The sequence below is a fragment of the Hyperoodon ampullatus genome (genome assembly GCF_949752795.1).
Source record: "Hyperoodon ampullatus genome assembly, chromosome: 5".
Classification (NCBI taxonomy): Eukaryota; Metazoa; Chordata; class Mammalia; order Artiodactyla; family Ziphiidae; genus Hyperoodon; species Hyperoodon ampullatus.
In genome coordinates, this window is record NC_136918.1 from 31,075,239 (window position 1) to 31,095,390 (window position 20,152).

The 20,152-nt window shown below is 43.2% G+C and overlaps 1 protein-coding gene and 1 pseudogene across 2 annotated transcripts in view; one reads left to right on the plus strand and one right to left on the minus strand.

Moving 5' to 3' along the window:
* BTD (biotinidase) overlaps positions 1 to 20,152 on the minus strand; it is a 46,090-nt gene that overhangs the window by 18,330 nt on the left and 7,608 nt on the right. The gene's annotated exons all lie outside the window — the stretch shown is intronic.
* Positions 12,164 to 14,512, plus strand: LOC307053226 (zinc finger FYVE domain-containing protein 1-like; annotated as a pseudogene). The gene has a single exon. The product of its transcript is annotated as a zinc finger FYVE domain-containing protein 1-like (transcript).

The following is a 20,152-nucleotide window of genomic DNA, read 5'->3' on the forward strand; positions in this document are numbered from 1 at the left end:
GGCTGAGGTGACAGTGTGCTCCCACATCCTGCTTCCTGAGCTCCACCGAGGCGGGGGCGGGAGACGGCAGGGCTGGGAGCGCGCTCACTTCAACGTCCACGTGATACCCGCCTGTGCCAGATGGAGGTGCAGGCGTCGGGGACCCAGCGGTGAAGGCGCCTAGCCCTTCCGAGTGGACCCTCCCCATGTATGCGGAAACTGCCACGATCAACACAGATCGTCCCCCTACTCATGACGGTTCGACTTTACGATGGTGCGAAAGCCATATGCGTTCAGTGGAAACCGTGCTCAGAATTCAGAATGTGGACTTTCCCTGGGGGTCCGGCGTGCAGTACGACCCTCTCTCTGATCCTGGGCAGGGCAGCTGCAGCCCCCAGTCACGGGGGTGAGCAACCGATACACTGACAACCATCCGGACCCGCACTCCATTCTGTTTTTCCCTTTCAGTGCAGTATTCCATAAACTCCATGAAAGAGTCAACCCTTTATTATAAACTAAGCCTTGCGTTAGAGGGTTCTGCCCACGTGCAGGCTCATGTGAGTGTTCTGAGCACGGGTGAGGTGGGCGGGGCTGAGCTGGGATGTCCGGGAGGCTGCGTGCATCAAATGCATTTTTGACCCATGATATTTTCAACTTACGATGGGTTTATTGGGACGTTAACCTCATTGTCATTGCCAACTGACTGCACCTAACATGTCCTTTGGCAATAAGTACGAAGGAGCCATAAAGACGGGGAGGGGGCAGGGAGGGCCTGGCGTGGGTGGGGGTAGGTTTTTTCTCACCGCCCTACAGAAGCCTCTGCTTCTTAGTTCGTAAGGAAACATGTTCCCCTGACACTAATCCTGGTCAGGAGGGTTCTTATGATCTATGAGGAAAAGAAATCAAGGTCTTAAATTACATGGAAATCTATTTTGTGGAAATTTGGTAACATGTCAATCACTAGATATTTTTACACACAAGGAACTTTTGTTTTCCATCTTGCTAAATGAGTCACCTTGAAAATTAGCTATGTTTCCTTCCTAGCCATGCTATTACAATAGTGTCTTTTGCAATAAAATGAAAGGATTATTATGAAGGTATTCTTAATAAGATAATTTCAGAGGCAGGTATCTACACTTAAAATTTTATATATAGACATACTGATCGTTTTAATAAGAGATCTTGTCACTCTTGTGAAGGAGAATGACAGCCCCATGATTGGGAAGTTGGCAGAGGAAATGTCATATCCTGTGGAACAAAGCTGAGGGACCAGCTAAGTCATCAGGAGAGAGCACTGTATACGTTTCTACGTGTATCTGACAGGATGCCATGAAAAATACTGTTAAGTTCCAAATAGTTCTAAACCCATTCTCATGAGTTTTGTGACTTCCTTGTCTAGATCCTTTTACATAAGCAGGAGAAATGCCCATCTCCATCTAACTTACATAATCTGAATTTAAAGAAACCCCAGAGAGACCTTTATTTCCCAGAAAGCCTCTTATTCTCTGCCTCTGCGCCTAGTGACGTGGTCCATGACCGGCCCTGGAAAAATGTAAAGCCCCACAGTGCTGTAGCTTGAACAGCTTCGTGCAAACCATCCACCACCACGACTCTGATGCCTCAGGGGGGTGTGTCAGGTGGCAACTGAGGGTGATGCTGAGGTTCAAGGCTGAACTTACATGGAACAGTGAGTAAATTACCAGGAACTCCTGGCTGAACTGGTAAATTGTCATTTCTCTTTTAAAAACATTCCAGCTGTTATCTCCAAAAAGCGAGTGACATACAAAAGTGTAACCATGGACCAGGCCTTGGACTGGGGCCCCTTTCTGGTGACGGGAGTAATTTCTCTTAGAACACCGAATGAGCAATCGTGACACTTGAACCTAAATATGTCACCTTTCTTTTCCTCAAATGGGAAATTACCTTCATACTTTAAGACAAAACTTCCCCCTGAAATGCACAGGTGTTTAATGGAAGAAGTCTCTTTTCTTCACTTTGTTGTGCAGACAGAAAAGAGCGCCCATGAGACTCTGCTCCAAAGAAGAGCCCCCTCCAGGTCCGCTACTGCCACCCTGTGGGCCAACGGAGTACCACTTACCCACGTGGGGATTTGCGCTGAAGTAAATGGATGTTTTTTTCCTCCTTTCCATTCCTAACACTTCATCTATTTCTTTTTTCCCCACCTAACGCTTTTACAGTGAAAAAACTAGACAACATTTGATTTTCCAAGATTTGGGTCTCATGAAAGCTATTTTTTTATTTGCCATGTTCCTAGGACTTATTTCATCTTCTATATTCACAGGTTCTAAATTTGCTGTGATTTCTTACAGCAGTGCACCCCATAGATGTGAGTGGGTGTGCAAAGCAATGCAACCCATCCATAGACCGACAGCACTCTTCACAGGGAAATCTAGTTGAGGTAAAGGATCGAAAGGGACAAATTTTTATATGGCTGCCACGTTGCATTTTATGTTACATGTTAATGTTTTCAAACCACTTTAACATCCACTGCTTGATTTTATCTTCCTGTCACATAAAGCAATGAAAGCAGATGGTAAAATTCCATTTTCATGAAGAGGGAATCCTCCAGGACTAGTTAGTGGTGAGAACAGAATGGAAAGCAACTCTCCTGTCTCCTGGTCCAACCCTCCCAGTACATGTTCAAGACGGGGGTAATTTATCAGTTAGACCTTCAAAGACCACTGTGGTGTCTTCATTGCAGCTGCAGCAGAATTCAACAGAAATTCAAAGTACCCTCACAAGGGAGAGACTGGTTGGTCAGACCAGAGCAGGGGTTCTCAAATGGGGACACTGACGCTGAGGCACCTGAAGGGCTTGAACATGCAGTTCCCTGGACCCCATGCCCAGAAGTTTTCACTCAGCAGAACTAGGGTAGGGCCCTAGAATATGCAGTTTCTTTCTTTTTTTTTTTTTTTTTGCGGTACGCGGGCCTCTCACTGTTGTGGCCTCTCCCGTTGCGGAGCACAGGCTCCGGACGTGCAGGCTCAGCGGCCATGGCTCACGGGCCCAGCTGCTCCGTGGCATGTGGGATCTTCCCAGACCGGGGCATGAACCCGTGTCCCCTGCATAGGCAGGCGGACCCTCAACCACTGCGCTACCAGGGAAGCCCGAATATGCATTTTCTAATGAGTTCCCAGGTGATGGTGGTGCTGATATTCCTGGCCTGGGGTCACCTGCAGAGCCACTGGGCTGGAGGGTAAAGGCAGGTACATTCTGACACTATCTTCCCCTCACGTCAAAGAAAGACATGAGTCAGAACCATCACCTTTATATCCCAGGTGCTTCTCCAACAAAAGGGCTGAGAGAATGTGGGCGGATTTCAAAGTGTTCCCACCACATTAGTGGAAATGACCAGCAAAGTATTTAAATACTCAAACTGGGGGGGAAAAAGTCCCCAAAACAATCTGGTCCAGGCGGGTTAAAGGACTCAGTGCTTGTCTTTGCCTTGACAGGAACATCACTGTAGAACCAGGTTGTTACTGGTTTTCATTTGCTTAAATAAGGTTCCTGATTTTAAAAGACTAGAACAGGGGTAAGAGATAGATATTCCATTAGGTAATTACATGAGATGAATAAAGAAATATGTAGGAATTAAATGAGTAAGTAAATAATGTATAATATATTTATAAATTTAAATAAATTTTAAAATTTTAACATAATTATTTATAAATATAATTATACATTATAGGTAATCTGAAAAATCTTCCAATTATATTCTGCAAAAGTGTATCAGATTTCTTCTCAAAAGCTTATCTGAAATCTTTGGGAGCCAAAAATGAATTGCTGAGGAAGTAAGTCTTAAACTGTGGTTCGTAGACCTTGGCCAAGGGAGCAAGGAAAGCACTCAGAGAAGGCTTCCTCGCTGTCCATCAGTCTTGGGAGAGAAGAACAGTGGGAGCATTTGTAGCCACCCTGCTCTTCTCAGTCCTCTAGAACTATCATCAGGGTCTCTGAAGTAAGACTCCATGGGTGTCAGCAAAGAATTGTCTTTCAAAGCCCTTGGGAAGGGCTTCCCTGGTGGCGCAGTGGTTGAGAGTCTGCCTGCCGATGCAGGGGACACGGGTTTGTGCCCTGGTCTGGGAAGATCCCACATGCCGCAGAGTGGCTGGGCCCGTGAGCCATGGCTGCTGAGCCTGCGCGTCCGGAGCCTGTGCTCCGCCATGGGAGAGGCCACAACAGTGAGAGGCCCGCGTACCGCAAAAAAAAAAAAAAAAAAAAGCCCTTGGGAAATTTCTCCCCCATTTCTTTGTTGGACTACCTTCAATTAGAGTCATCAGAAGAAGCACCTTCTAGGGAATGAGGACCTGAAGACTGGACATGGAGAAACACAACCAGTGCATGGAAAATATGATGCCCTAGAACCACAGGTCAAATTTTTCAGGGAAGATGTGCTCAGAAGTGGGGGCAATGCAAAGGTTCTTTGTGAATTAAGTGTATGGTGGATACAACAACTCTAAGGGCATGGTGGGCCAAACATCACGACACCACGTCCCATCACCTCTGTGTTCTTGTCTGCCAGTGCTCGGGACTGAAACACCCAGATCACAGGACCAGCAAGATGGTGAGGATGCCCTGCATGCAGACTGTGGAGGACAATGGAATGGGTATTAGAGCCAGGAAACCGTGGTCCCCAAGTCAAAAGAACAACCCCTAATAGGATAGTCTGGAAACACTGAGAATGAATGATAGTAGGAAGAGTAAAAGAAACAACAAAAAAATCTAAGGTAAAACACAGCACTAGAGAAAACATGCCGAAGGCCACCTTCTCCTATGGAGGATCCAGGAAGTATCTACAGGGGAGAGGCACAGTCAAGCTCACCAAGAGAGAAACAGCAAAAAGCAAGCAAATGCGTCTAGATGCTGTCCCTCTGAGTACCTGTGGAGGTGACAAGTTGTAGGTGATCCAGAGCGCAGTTAGAAGGCAGCACATGACCAAGAATGAGAGTGACCTTAGCCCTACTCACAAACGTGGCCGACTCCACGCAGGGCATGGTAAATGGCAGAGAAATGGTCAGTATCTCTGCTTTCGCCTCTCTTCCTAGAGGCACTGAGCATTTTTGTTTTCTTCTGCTTTGGACAGACTGGTAATTATTTGTGTGCCTTACTGGTAGTTCTCTGTATGCCACCACACTCAGAACAACAAGAGGAAAAGTTTGATTGAATAAGTTATACTGGGATGACTGAACAATAATTTGTAAATAAGTTTAAACACCTTACACCATATACAAAAACAAACTCAAAATCAGGAGTTAAATGTTGAATGTTAGGAAAACTAGAATAAATTATAATTGGCTATCAGAGGTTTGATGAAACAACTTTCTAAAATTTGAAGCAGTTAAAATAATAGAAGAAACAGATTGATAAATTAAAATTTACATGCAAAATATAAACGTCAAGACAACACTTATAAATAGGCAATAAACAAGAACAGATTTAAAGAAGAAAACAAATCATAAAAAAACACGTTGAAAAACTTTGAACTTATATACAAAATAAACATTAACTTGTACTATTTTAGAATATTAAATTTGGGAAAAAATAAACTAGTAAAGTGATAATAATAGTACTTTCTTATTGGGGAAAAAAGTTTAATAATTCATATTATAAATCACAAACAGTATTCTTCTGGGACTTTATCTTAGGAAGTCATTTAAATAAGAAAAAAGTCAGTTGAAATGACAGCATACTATGGAAGTAAAGAATATGGGCTTTTGAATTTTAAAATGTCTGATTTGAAATCCTGGATCTGGGAATTCCCTGGTGGTCCAGTGGTTAGGACTCCACACTTCCACCACAGGGGGCACGGGTTTGATACCTGATTGGGGAAGTAAGATTCCTCATGCTGCGTGGCACAGCCAAAAAAAAAAAAAAGCAAATCCTGGCTCTGATACTTACTCATTATATGAGCTTGGATAAGTTATTTAACACAACGAAGCTTCAACTTCTTCATCTACAAGCTGGAGTGAAAATACCTGATGTAAAGCACTTAGTGTTTAGTAAGTGGATGCTAGCTAAAATTGAAGAATAAGTCCCAATAGATGAAAGCTGGAAACAAACAATATCTAACATCCAATATGAAGAAAGCTATGAAAATATATACAAACCAGGTGGACTATTAAGCAAAAATTTTAAAGACAGCTATGCTCAACAAACATAGTGAAAACTTTTTCTCTTTTTACAGTGGTAATAGCTAAGTAAAACATGCATGCATGTGAACAAAGACTGGAAAAGAATGCAAATAACTGAAAACATGACAGGTCATCTTATGGAGATTTAAAATGTTTTCTTAATGTCACACTGTTTTTCTACCAAATGAAAAACAAAAGGAAAAAAATAAACAGCTGAGACTTCTGTTTTCCAGTCTGGCCTATAAGGAGCTTGGAAGCAGCCATTCTATGTTAACAAGTAAAAATGTGAACAAACTGAAAACCAACAGCTCTTCTTAGATATATCTGAGAACTGAGATCACAGGGCAAACTGCTGCCTCCAAAATTTAGAGAGACAGACAGGTGAATACAAAAAATCACAACCTAACTGAGTAGAAACCTGTAAGCAGAAACCTCAGTGAAGCCAGTACCAGCACAGGAAAAGCTAAACTGTAACTGACCAGTTGCTGGAGGCTCAGGGTGGACAGGTCCAAGAGTGAAGAACTTCGGGGAAGCCCGGCTTTGGCAGGGTGTGCCCATAGTTCTGAGTTCTTCCTCTAGGAGCTGTACCCGGTCCTCGCAGTACAGCTGGAGAAAATCTCTGCGGCTAGAGAGAGCGGAAAAGCAGCCAGAGTGCACTGTTCCTTAGGAGGCCTGCCCTCAAAAGAAACTGTTTTAGCACAGCGAACCTATTGGGGTTTTATAGAACCTAAATGACCTAGGGGGAGGGAGACACCTAACTCCAGCCCCCTCTAGCCATCCTGTCCCACCAGAGAGGTGGGCTAGACTGGGCAGCGTGAACTTGTCAAGTTCACTAAAAGATAGACCACAGGACAAAAGAGCACTTCTCACTTTCCACACCTGGCCAGCACTACTAAATGCCTATTTATTACAGCTCCTCTACCCAGTACCTCATGTCTCATATCCAGCTTTCAAAAAAGAGTTACTAGGCATACTAGAAGGCAAAAAACAAAAAAAAAAAATTTGAAGAGACACATCAAGCAACAGAACCAGAGTCAGATGTGGCAGACACGTTGGAATGATCAGACCAGCAATTGAAAATAACTATGATTTGGACTTCCCTGGTGGCGCAGTGGTTAAGAGTCCACCTGCCAATGGAGGAGACATGGGTTTGAGCCCTGGTCTGGGAAGATCCCACATGCCATGGAGCAACTAAGCCCGTGTGCCACAACTACTGAGCCTGCACTCTACAGCCCATGAGCCATAACTACTGACCCCGTGTGCCACAACTACGGAAGCCCATGCACCTAGAGCCTGTGATCCACAAGAGAAGCCACCGCAATGAGAAGCTCGCGTACTGCAATGAAGAGCAGCCCCTGCTTGCTGCAACTAGAGAAAGCCCGCACGCAGCAAGGAAGACCCAACGTAGCCAAAAATAAATAAAATAAATAAGAATATATATATATTATAAAGTTACCATTTTAAAAAAATAGTGAAGATTGGTTCAAGATGGTGGAGTAGAAGGATGTGTGCTCACTCCCTCTTGCGAGAGCACCGGAATCACAACTAACTGCTGAACAATCATTGACAGGAAAACACTGGAACTCACCAAAAAAGATACCCCACATCCAAAGACAAAGGAGAAGCCACAGTGAGACGGTAGGAGGGGCGCAATCACAATAATATCAAATCCCATAACTGCAGGGTGGGTGACTCACAAACTGGAGAACACATACCACAGAAGTCCATCCACTGGAGTGAAGGTTCTGAGCCCCACGTCATGCTTCCCAACCTGGGGGTCTGGCAACAGGAGGAGGAATTCCTAGAGAATCAGACTTTAAAGGCTAGTGGGATTTGATTGCAGGACTTCGACAGGACTGGGGGAAACAGAGACTCCACCCTTGCAGGGCACACACAAAGTAGTGTGCGCATTGGGACCCAGGGGAAGGAGCAGTGAGTGACCCCACAGGAGACTGAACCAGACCTACCTGCTAGTGTTGGAGGGTCTCCTTCAGAGGAGGGGGGTGGCTGTGTCTCACCGTGAGGACAAGGACACTGGAAGCAGAAGTTCTGGGAAGTACTCCTTGGTGTGAGCCCTCCCGGAGTCCACCATTAGCCCAACCAAAGAGCCAAGTAGGCTCCAGTGTTGGGTCACCTCAGGCCAAACAACCAATGGGGAGGGAACCCAGCCCCACCCATTAGCAGATAAGCAGATTAAAGTTTTACTGAGCTCTGCCCACCAGAGCAACAGCCAGCTCTACCCACCACCAGTCCCTCCCATCAGGAAACTTGCACAAGCCTCTTAGATAGCCTCATCCACCAAAGGGCAGACAGCAGAAGCAAGAAGAACTACGAGCCTGCAACGTGTGGAACTAAAACCACATTCACAAAAAGATAGACAAGATGAAAAGGCAGAGGGCTAAGTACCAGATGAAGGAAAAAGATAAAACCCCAGAAAAAAAAGTAAATGAAGTGGAGATAGGAAACCTTCCAGAAAAAGAACTCAGAATAATGATAGTGAAGATGATCCAGGATCTCGGAAAAAGAATGGAGGCAAAGATCGAGAAGATGCAAGAAATGTTTAATAAAGACCTAGAAAAATTAAAGAAAAAACACCTAGAAGAATTAAAGAACAAACAAACAGAGATGAACAATATAATAACTGAAATGAAAACTACACTAGAAGGAATCAATAGCAGAATAACTGAGACAGAAGAACGGATAAGTGACCTGGAAGACACAATGGTGGAATTCACTGCTGTGGAACAGAGTAAAGAAAAAAGAATGAAAAGAAATGAAGACAGCCTAACAGACCTCTGGGACAACATTAAATGCAACAACATTCACATTATAGGGGTCCTAGAAGGAGAAGAGAGAGAGAAAGGACCCAAAAATATTTGAAGAGATTATAGTCAAAAACTTCCCTAACATGGGAAAGGAAATAGCCACCAAGTCCAGGAAGCACAGAGAGTCCCAGGCAGGATAAACCCAAGGAGAAACACGCCGAGACACATAGTAATCAAATTGACAAAAATTAAGACAAAGAAAAATTATTGAAAGCAACAAGGGGAAAACAACAAATAACATACAAGGGAACTCCCATAAGGTTAACAGCTGATTTCTCAGCAGAAACTCTACAAGCCAGAAGGGAGTGGCATGATATACTTAAACTGATGAAAGGGAAGAACCTACAACCAAGATTACTCTACCCAGCAAGGATCTCATTCAGATTCAACAGAGAAATCAAAAGCTTTACAGACAAGCAAAAGCTAAGAGAATTCAGCACCTCAAAATCAGCTCTACAACAAATGCTAAAGGAACTTCTCTAAGTGGGAAACACAAGAGAATAAAAGGACCTACAAAAACAAACCCATAACAATTAAGAAAATGGTAATAGGAACATATATATCGATAATTACCTTAAAAGTGAATGGATTAAATGCTCCAACCAAAAGACACAGGCTCGCTGAATCGATACAAAAACAAGACCCATATATATGCTGTCTACAAGAGACCGACTTCAGACCTAGGGGCACATACAGACTGAAAGTGAGGGGATGGAAAAAGATATTCCATGCAAATGGAAATCAAAAGAAAGCTGGAGTAGCAATACTCATATCAGATAAAATAGACTTTAAAATAAAGAATGTTAAATAAAGAGACAAGGAAGGACACTACATAATGATCAAGGGATCAATCCAAGAAGAAGATATAACAATTATAAATATATATGCACCCAACATAGGAGCACCTCAATATCTAAGGCAACTGCTAACAGCTATAAAAGAGGAAATCGACGTAACACAATAATAGTGGGGGACTTTAACGCCTCACTTACACCAGTGGACAGATTATCCAAACAGGAAATAAGGAAACACAAGCCTTAAATGACACAATATACCAGATAGATTTAATTGATATTCATAGGACATTCCATCCAAAAACAGAAGATTACACTTTTTTCTCAAGTGTGCATGGAACATTCTCCAGGATAGATCACATCTTGGGTCACAAATTAAGCCTCGGTAAATTTAAGAAAATTGAAATCATATCAAGTATCTTTTCTGACCACAATGCTATGAGATTAGAAATCAATTATAAGGAAAAAAACGTAAAAAACACAAACACATGGAGGTTAAGCAATACGTTACTAAATAACCAAGAGATCACTGAAGAAATCAAAGAGGAAATCAAAAAATACCTAGAGACAAATTACAACGAAAACACGATGATCCAAAACCTATGGGATGCAGCAAAAGCAGTTCTAAGAGGGAAGTTTATAGCAATACAAGCCTACCTCAAGAAACAAGAAAAATGTCACATAAACAATCTAACCTTACACCTAAGGGAACTAGAGAAAGAAGAACAAACAAAATCCAAAGTTAGTAGAAGAAAAGAAATCATAAAGATCAGAGCAGAAATAAATGAAATAGAAACAAAGAAAACAATAGGAAAGATCAATAAAACTAAAAGCTGGTTCTTTGAGAAGATAAACAACAAAATTGATAAGCCATTAGCCAGACTCATCAAGAAAAAGAGGGAGAGGACTCAAATCAATAAAATTAGAAATGAAAAAGGAGAAGTTACAACAGACACCACAGAAATACAAAGCATCGTAAGAGACTACTACAAGCAACTGTATGCCAATAATGGACAACCTGGAAGAAATGGACAAAGTCTTAGAAAGGTATAACCTTCCAAGACTGAACCAGGAAGAAACAGAAAATATGAACAGACAAATCACAAGTGATGAAATTGAACATGTGATTAAAAATCTTCCAACAAACAAAAGTCCAGGACCAGATGGCTTCACAGGTGAATTCTACCAAACATTTAGAGAAGAGCTAACACCTATCCTTCTCAAACTCTTCCAAAAAATTGCAGAGGAAGGAACACTCCCAAACTCATTCTATGAGGCCACCATCACCCTGATACCAAAACCAGACAAAGATAGTACAAAATAAGAAAATTACAGACCAGTATCACTGATGAATATAGATGCAAAAATCCTCAACAAAATACTAGCAAACAGAATCCAACAACACATTAAAAGGATCATACACCATAATCAAGTGGGATTTATCCCAGGGATGCAAAATATTTATATTGTGTATCAATATACACAAATCAATCTGTGTGATACACCATATTAACAAATTGGGAGCAGGGAGAAGTTCATTCGCATCAGCTAACCCTAACTGACAACAGGAGAGGAGGAAGCCCAGGAGGCAGTGAAGGAGGAGGGGGATGGAGATGGAGATGAGGATGGATCCACTGGTGCCCTGAGGAACAGCCCACACCTCCACCGGCGCCCCAGGATCCCCCGACGCTGCCTCGGCACAGCAGAGCTGCTTCTTGGTGGGGTTCCCGGGACTCTGCGGTCGGGGAGGGAAGGGCATGGCCCTGCGCCGGACGAGTGATAGCCCTGGAGCTCCCTCTGCCCCGGGGAAGGAAGGGGGGGCGGGGGCGGCGGGTGGGGGGTATAAACAATGGATTCGGCTCTGGCCTCTGCCAGCATGGGGGGGAATTTGGGGGGCCCTTCTTTGTTCTTAGACCTTGCTCCTGCCCCTCGGGTTGTGGTGGTGTTGTCCAGAAAGAAGGAAGGGTGAGGAATCCCCGGCTGGAGAGAGGCATCAAGGTATCCTCTGAAATACTGACTTAAGCTGGAAAATATTGAAAAGTTCCTGACCGCTCTCTTTCATTACCAAAACCTTGTGTCTGAGGCCCCATGCATGCGCCCACCTCACTGAACCCATCAGACCTCTCTCAGATAGCCATAAAAGACCCTCTCAAGTTAATTTTAACCACATATTTGTCTGCACTTTACGGAGGATGAAACTATCAAGCCAAGTCAACATTGCTGCTGATTCAGGAGTCTTGGCAGCAGAAAATTAAACATCCGAACGTTTGTAAATGTGTGAAGAATTCTAATAGGACATCGAATGTTTTTTTAAAAACATTTTTTTAAGGGTGTTCAGAACCCTTTGGAGGCTGTGCTCAGCCTTCAGACTCAACGTCTTTGTCTTCACTTCTGGGGAAAGCCCAGGTACCGTTATATGGTAGATGCTTTCCTTCCCAGTCTGAATATGAGACTTCCCCAGCAGAGAAGGGCCTGAACCCTGGGCTGTTGTGCCAGGAGAGTTACACCTGCAGCGGGACTGACGAAGCCGTCTTCGAGTGTGACGAGTGCTGCAGCCTGCAGTGTCTCCGCTGCGAGGAGGAGCTCCAGCGGCAGGAGCGCCTGAGAAACCATGAGCGGATCAGACTCAAAGCTGGCCACGTCCCTTACTGTGACCCCTGCAAGGGCCCCAGTGGGCATTCTCCAGGTACGAAGCAGAGGGCAGACGTGAGGTGCCAGACCTGTAAAATCAACTTGTGCCTGGAGTGCCAGAAGAGGACTCATTCTGGGGGTAACAAAAGGAGGCACCCTGTTACCGTGTACCATGAGGCTAAGGTCCAGGAGTTGCTGGAGGTAGAAGCGATGGGTGAGGACACCAAGAGGAAGAAGATGACTGAGAAGGTTGTGCGTTTCCTCCTAGTAGATGAGAATGAAGAAATTCAGGTAACGAATGAAGAGGACTTTATTAGAAAATTGGACTGCAAACCCTATCAGCATCTGAAAGTGGTTTCCATTTTTGGAAATACTGGGGATGAGAAGTCTCATACCCTCAACCACATTTTCTTTTGTGGCCGGGAAGTCTTCAAAACCTCCCCTGCCCAGGAATCCTGCACTGTGGGAGTGTGGGTGGCATATGATCCAGTCCACAAAGTAGCAGTGATAGACACAGAAGGGCTCTTGGGGGCTACAGTGAGTCTAAGCCAGAGAACATGGCTGCTGCTTAAGGTCCTGGCCATCTCAGACTTCGTCATCTATCGAACTCATGCAGACCGACTGCACAATGACCTCTTCAAGTTCCTTGGGGATGCCTCAGAAGCTTATCTGAAGCACTTCACCAAGGAGCTCAAGGCTACCACTGGCCGCTGTGGCCTGGATGTCCCCGTCCACCCTGGGCCCTGCTGTTATCATTTTCCACAAGACTGTGCACACTCAGCTGCTAGGCTCTGATCACTCCGAGGTGCCTGAGAAGCTCATCCAGGACCGGTTCCGGAAGGTGGGCTGCTTCCCTGAAGCCTTCAGTTCTATTCATTACAAGGGAACGAGGATACAATCCTCCCACAGACTTTTCTGGTCTTCGGCGTGCTTTGGAGCAACAACCAGAGAATAACACCACCCGTTCTCCCCGGCACCCGGGGATCAACTTCAAAGCTCTGAAGGCCCTCAGCGACCGCTTCAGCGGTGAGATCCCCGATGACAAGATGGCACACAGCTCCCTTTTTCCAGATGAGTACTTCACCTGCTCCGTCCTGTGCCTCAGCTCTGGGGCTGGATGTAAGAACAGCATGAATCACGGGAAAGACGGAGTACCTCATGAAGACAAAAGCCGCTGCAGATACTCTCACCAGTATGACAACTGGGTTTTTACCTGCAAGGCCTGCTACGAGAGAGGCAATGAAGTTAGCATGGTGCCCAAGACGGCTGCTTCAACCGACTCCCCCTGGATGGGTCTCACAAAATATGCCTGGTCTGGGTATGTAATCAAATGTCCCAACTGCGACGTGGTCTATCGTAGCTGGCAGTACTGGTTTGGGAACCAACATCCTGTGGATACAGTGGTGCAGACAGAGATTGTCCATGTGTGGCCTGGAGCTGATGGATTTCTGAAGGACAACAACAATGCTGCCCAGTGCCTCTTGGATGGGATGAACTTCATGGCTCAGTCAGTGTCTGAGCTTAGCCTTGGGCCCACCAAGGTTGTGACGTCCTGGCTGACAGACCAGATCGCCCCTGTCTACTGGAGGCCCAACTCCCAGATCCTGAGCTGCAACAAGTGTGTTACATCCTTTAAAGATAATGACACCAAGCATCACTGCCGGGCCCGGGGGGACGCTTCTGTGACAGCTGTTCACCCACAACCCAGCCAGTGCTGGAGCGGGGCTGGGGCCCTGCGCCCGTGCGGGTGTGTGACAACTGCTATGAAGCCAGGAATTCTCAGTTCGATGTTACTGAGGCACAGGCGGATGATGAGGGCGGGAGGCTGATTGCTCGGAAGGTGGGCAAGTCCGTGCAGAACACTTTGGGAGCCGTGGTGACAGCCAATGACATACCACTAGGTTTGGTGAAGGATGCAGCCAGGCCAGCGTACTGGGTACCAGACCATGAGATCCTGCACTGCCACAACTGCCAGAAGGAGTTCAGCATCAAGCTTTCCAAGTACCACTGCTGGGCCTGCAGACAGGGCTTCTGTGACGAGTGTTCCCATGACCACTGGGCTGTTCCCTCTCGAGGCTGGGACCATCCTGTCCGAGTCTGCTTTAACTGAAATAAAAAGCCTGGTGACCTTTAATGCCCCCTCCCCAAAACTGAAGAATAAAACCCATATGATCATCTCAATAGATGCAGAAAAAACTTTTGACAAAATTCAACACCAATTTATGATAAAAAACTCTCCAGAAAGTGGGCATAGAGGGAACCTAGCTCAACATAATAAAGGCCATATACAACAAACCCACAGCAAATATCATTCTCAGTGGTGAAAAACTGAAAGCATTTCCTCTAAGATCAGGAACAAGACAAAGATGTCCATTCTCGCCACTATTATTCAACATAGTTTTGGAAGTCCTAGCCACGGCAATCAGAGAAGAAAAAGAAATCAAAGGAATACAAATTGGAAAAGAAGAAGTAAAACTGTCACTGTTTGCAGATGACATGATACTATACATAGAGAATCCTAAAGATGCCACCAGAAAACTACTAGAGCTAATCAATGAATTTGGTAAAGTTGCAGGATACAAAATGCACAGAAATCTCTTGCATTCCTACACACTAACAACGAAAGATCAGAAAGAGAAATTAAGGACACAATTCCATTCATCATCGCAACAAAAAGAACAAAATACCTAGGAATAAATCTACCTAAGAAGGTAAAAGACCTGCACTCAGGAAATTATAAGACACTGATGAAAGAAATCAAAGATGATACGAACAGATGGAGAGATATACCATGTTCTTGGATTGGAAGAATCAATATTGTGAAAATGACTATAGTACCCAAAGCAATCTACAGAGTCACTGCAATCCCTATCAAATTACTAATGGCATTTTTTACAGAACTGGAACAAAAAATCTTAAAATTTGTATGGAGACACAAAAGACCCTGAACAGCCAATGCAATCTTGAGGGGAAAAAAATGGAGCAGGAGTAATCAGACTCCCTGACTTCAGACTACACCACAAAGCTACAGTAATCAAGACAATATGGTACTGGCACAAAAACAGAAACATAGATCAATGGAACAGGATAGAAAGCCCAGAGATAAACCCACACACATATAGTCAACTAATCTATGACAAAAGAGGCAAGGATATACAGTGGAGAAAAGACAGTCTCTTCAATAAGTGGTGCGGGGAAAACTGGACAGCTACATGTAAAAGAATGAAATTAGAACACTCCCTAACACCATACACAAAAATAAACTCAAAATGGATTAGAGACCTAAATGTAAGACCAGACACTATAAAACTCATAGAGAAAAACATAGGAAGAACACTCTTTGACATAAATCACAGCAAGATCTTTTTTGATCCACCTCCTAGAGTAATGGAAATAAAAACAAAATTAAATGGCACTTTATGAAACTTAAAAGCTTTTGCAAAGCAAAGGAAACTACAAACAAGACAAAAAGACAACCCTCAGAGTGGGAGAAAATATATGCAAATGAATCAGTGGACAAAGGATTAATCTCCAAAATATATAAACAGCTCATGCAGCTCAATTTTTATAAAAACAAACAACCCAATCCACAAATGGGCAGAAGACCTAAATAGGCATTTCTCCAAAGAAGACATACAGATGGCCAAGAAGCACATGAAAAGCTGATCAACATCACTAATTATTAGAGAAATGCAAATCAAAACTACAATGAGGTATCACCTCACACCAGTTAGAATGAGCATCATCAGAAAATCCACAAACAACAAATGCTGGAGAGGGTGTGGAGAAAAGATAACGCTCTTGCACTGTTGGTGGGAATGTAAATTGATACTGCCACTATGGAGAACAGTATGGAGGTTCCTTAAAAAACTAAAAACAGAACTACCATATGACCCAGCAATCCCACTACTGCGCATATACCCAGAGAAAACCATAATTCAAAAAGACACATGCACCCCAATGTTCACTGCAGCACAATTTACAATAGCCAGGTCATGGAAGCAACCTAAATGCCCATCAACAGATGAATGGATAAAGAAGATGTGATACATACATAAAATGGAATATTACTCAGCCACAAAAAGGAACGAAATCAAGTCATTTGTAGAGACATGGATGGATCTAGAGACTGTCATACAGAGTGAAGTAAGTCAGAAAGAGAAAAACAAATATCGTATATTAACGCATAAATGTGGAACCTAGAAAAATGGTACAGATGAACCGGTTTGCAAGGCAGAAATAGACACACAGATGTAGAGAACAAACGTATGGACACCAAGGGGGGAAAGCTGTGGGGGGGTGGTTGTGGTGTGATGCATTGGGAGATTGGGATTGACATGTATACACTAATATGTATAAAATGGATAACTAATAAGAACCTGCTGTATAAAAAAATAAATAAATTTCAAAAATTCAAAAAAAATAGTACCACCAATTAATTGGATATAATTATAGACTACTTCATCCAATAACACCAGAATACACATTCTTCTCAAGCTTGCATGAAATATCCTGTATTCATCAAGATAGAAAACATTATGGGCCATAAAACATACCTTAACAAATTCTAAAGAACAGAAATCATGCAATGTCTGCAATCAAACAGCAATGGAATTAAACTAGAAGTCAATAACAGAAAGATAACTGGGAAATCCTCAAATACTTGGTGATTAAACAACTTGCTTCTATGATAACACATGGGTCAAAGAGGAAATCTCAAGAGAAATTTTTAAATATTTTGAACTAAATGAAAATCCAACTTATGAAAACTTGTGAGATGCAGCGATAGGAGTGTAGAGAGGGATATTTTGAACAGTATTGAATACATATATTAGAAAAGAAAAGAGATCTAAGATCAATAACCTAAGCTTTGGTGTGACCAAGGTGGTAGAGTAGGAAGGCTCTGAGCTCACCTCCTCCCATTTCGGGTACACCAAAATTACACCTATTTACAAAACAACTATATGAGAACAACCTGAAGGCTAGCAGAAAAGATTTTCTACAACTAAAGATATAAAGAAGGAGCCACAGGAGACTGGTAGGAGGGGCAAAGATGCAGTTTAGTCAACACCCACAAACTGGAGGGTAATTACAATTGTGGAGGTTCTCCCCAAGGGGTGAAGGGTCTGAGTCCTACACTGGGCTCCAGCCCAGGGGTCCTGCACAGGGAAGATGAGTCCACAGAAAGTCTCCCTTTGAAAGTCAGTGGGGATTGCATAGGGGAGAGCCAGAGGGCTGAGGGAAACACAGACTCTGCTCTTAAAGGGCACAAGCAAAATCTCACAGGCTTCTAGACCCAGGGCAGAGGCAGTAATTTGAAAGGACCCTGGGTCAGACCCACCTGCTGATCTTAGAGAGTCCTAGAGAGGCAAGAGGCAAATAGGGTCCCTCAGGGCACATAGATACTGGTGGCAGCCATTTTGAGGTACTTGTTCTACCACGAGGACACTAGTGCTAGCAAGCTCCATTCCAGAGTCCTCCCTCTAGCCTATTAGTGCTGGGGGCTTAGCTGCCCACCAGCAGATGGGCAACAGCCCTGAATCCCCCAGGGCCACACAGCCAGCCACCCTGGGACCCAGCCCTGTCCAACAGTGGGCCTTCCAAAACATGTAAAACAGGCCCAGGTAGGTTCACTGGTAAATTCTATCAAACACTTAAGGAAGAAATTATACTAATTCTTTACAATCTCTTCTAGAAGACAGAATCAGAGAGCACACAGTCATCCCTTGGTATCCATGGTTCCAGGATCTGCTGCAGATACTAAATCCACGGATGCTCCAGTCCCAGAGTTGGCCCTCAGTACACAAGGTTCCACATCTGTGGATTCAACCAACTGCAGATTGTGTGGTACTGTAGTATTTACTGAAAAAAGAAATGCACATATAAGTGGACTTATGCAATTTAAACCCGTGTTGTTCAAGGATCAACTGTACTTCCAAATTCATTCTATGAGGCTGGCATTACCCTAATGCAAAAACCAGACAAAGACATTACAAGAAAATAAAACTGCAAAAATCCTCAACAAAATATTAGCAAATCCAATCCAATAATTTATAAAAAGGATTATATGCCATGACCAAATGAGATTTATTCCAGGCATGCTAGGCTGATTCAACATTTGAAAATCAGTTCATGTAATCCATCACAACAATGGACTAAAAAAGAAAAATCGGATGCAGAAAAAGCATTTGAATACACTAATATGTATAAAATAGATAACTAATAAGAACCTGCTGTATAAAAAATAAATTAATTAAATTAAATTTAAAAAAAAGAAAAAGCATTTGATAAAATCCAAAACCCTTCATGATAAAAACTCTCAGTAAACTAGGAATAGAGGGGGGACCTTCCTCAACATGATCAAGAGCATCTACCAAAAAACCTACAGTTAGCATCATACTTAATGGTGAGAAAAACTAAGTTTTCCTACTAAGATCAGGTATAAAACAAGGATGCTCCCTCTTGCCATTCTTTTTCAACATTGTACTAGAAGTTCTAGCTAATGCAATAAGACAAAGGAAAAAAAAGACATACAGATTGAGAAAGAAGACATAAACCTGTCTTTCTTTGCAGATGACATGATCATCTATGTAGAAAATCTGAAAGAACTGACAAAAATAAACACTCCTGGAACTAATAAGTGATTATAGCAAAGTTGCAGGATAAAATGTTAATATACAAAAGTCTACTGCTTTCCTAGGGACTTCCCTGGTGGTCCAGTGGTTAAGAGGACGCAGGGATCCAATGCAGGGGATGTGGGTTCGATCCCTGGTCGGGGAACTGGGATCCCACATGCCACGGGGCAACTAAGCCCACACGCTGAACTACTGAGTCCAAACGCCAAAACTAGTGAGCCCACGTGCTGCAACTACAGAACCCATGTGCTCTGGAGCCCGTGCACCACAACTACAGAGCCCACGTACTCCGGAGCCCATGTGCCACAACTAGAGAGAAGCCCGTGAACTGCAACGAAAGATCCCACATGCCGCAACTAAGACCCGATGCAGCCAAAAATAAAATAAATAAATATTAAAAAAAAGTCGATTGCTTTTCTATATACCAGCAATTAACAAGTGGAATTTGAAATGAAAAACACAATACCATTTACGTTAGCACCCCAAAAATGAAATACTTAGGTATAAATCTAATGAAATATGTAAGAGATCTATAAGAGAAACCACCAAACTCTGATGAATGAAATGAAAGGATTCCATGTTCATGGAGAGGAAGAATCAATATTGTCAAGATGTCAGTTCTTCCCTACTTGATCTACAGATTGAATACAACCCCAAATAAAATCCCAGGAAGTTATTTTGTGGATATCAATAAACTGATTCAGAAGTTTATATGGAGAAACAAAAGACCCAGAATAGCCAATACACTATTGAAGGAGAAGAACAAAGTCTGAGAACTGACACTATCCAACTTCAAGACTTACTATAAAACTACAGTAATCAAGTCAGTGTGGTATTGGCAAAAGAATAAACAAATACATCAATAAAAAAATAAAATAGAGAGCACAGAAACAGATCTACATAAATACAGTCAACTGATCTCTGACAGGAGCAAAGGCAATACACTGAAGCAAAGACAGTCTTTTCAACAAACAGTGCTGGAACAAGTAGACATTACATGCAAGAAAATCAGTCTAGACGCAGATCTTACCCCCTATGTGTTTTGTCCAACACCACCAAACAATTAACTCAGTTCTGACACTATCTACTTAAAGGTAGTGTCAGATCCCACAGCCTAAGGGCTCACTCCTTCCCCACTT